General features: G+C 43.0%; 1 protein-coding gene across 1 annotated transcript in view; it reads right to left on the reverse strand.

The window, feature by feature from the left end:
* DNAH2 (dynein axonemal heavy chain 2) overlaps window positions 1–1,274 on the reverse strand; it is a 159,937-nt gene that overhangs the window by 141,724 nt on the left and 16,939 nt on the right. The window lies entirely within an intron of this gene.

Genomic DNA, 1,274 nt, shown 5'->3' on the forward strand with positions numbered 1-1,274 from the left:
ATCTCAAGTAAGCCAACAGAAGCTCTTGGAAAGACGGCCTGGCACCATAAACAGTTCTGCCTGGCAGAGAGGATTAGAGAAGCTATGAAAGAATTCATACCATAAAATAACCTGGGCATTTCCAGCCCAGCGTTGTAATTAGTAGAGACTGTAAAAGAGCAGCCACAACCAGAGGATTAACTTGAGGAAGACTTTGAAGGAAGAGAGACTGATCTTTGCTAGCAGATGGTATATCACAGAATACTTGGTAGGCAGGGCTGAATTGAGAAGATTTAATGTGTGAATTGTGTGCTGGGTGTTTGCTTTTCAACAGTTTGAGTAGTTGACATATAAATATTTTCTCAAAAATTATTTAAAACCATACTGTCTCTGTTGTTACGGAGTCACAAACAAAATTCCAACAAATATTTCAAACATTATCTTTAAAAAAAAAAAAAAAAGGGAATATAAACCATGATTGGGACTGGCATGTGGCATGGCTGGATTCCCACATGGCTGATCACAGTTCAAATCCTGGACCTGGCAGCTTGCTTTCTCACTTCCTTTCTCTCTCTCTCTCTCCCTCTCCCTCTCTCTCTCTCCCCGTCCCTCTCTCTCTCCCTCTCCCTCTCCCTTTCCCTCTCTCCCTCCCTCCCTGGACAAATTAAAATAAATAAAGAAAATGAAAATAATTTTTAAAAAAAGCATTCAGAATACAAACCATGATCACAGGTGATCCTATCTCCTTAGTCTCCTTTACATTTTGAAAGTTCTCCCGACGTTTTCTCTCTTTCATGTCATTGATAGTTCTAATAGTCCAGGCCAGATTTTTCTCAATAGGTCTGTATCTCTCTCTCTTTCTCTCTCTCTCTCTCTCTTTTTTACAAAGCACATGCACACAAATGAAAAAGAGAGAGAGAAAAGCACCCCCAACAGGATCTGCTCAGACACAAACCTTGTCCCTAGCCCTCTAGCTCCTCAGGGTCCTAGGTGGCCATGTACATGCTTGACATGCTTTCAAGTCCATCCAGGGATCTGAACTATGGTCAGCCATGTGGCTTCCAGCCTTGCAGGGGGGTTGCATTACCACTGTGCCACAGAGGCTGGGCGCCAAAATGTCTATGTTGGATTTATCTGACTGTCTCATTTTTAGATTCAAGTTAAATATTCTTGGCACGGGAACCAGCAGGTGGTGTGGAGGTTAAGGCACTGGACACTCCCACATGGCCGACCAGGGTTCAAATCCTGAATCTTGGTGGCTTGCTTTCTCACTTCCTCTCCTTCTCACTATCAAC

Source organism: Tupaia chinensis, unplaced genomic scaffold, assembly GCF_000334495.1.
Source record: "Tupaia chinensis unplaced genomic scaffold, TupChi_1.0 Scaffold000330_1, whole genome shotgun sequence".
Taxonomy (NCBI): Eukaryota; Metazoa; Chordata; class Mammalia; order Scandentia; family Tupaiidae; genus Tupaia; species Tupaia belangeri.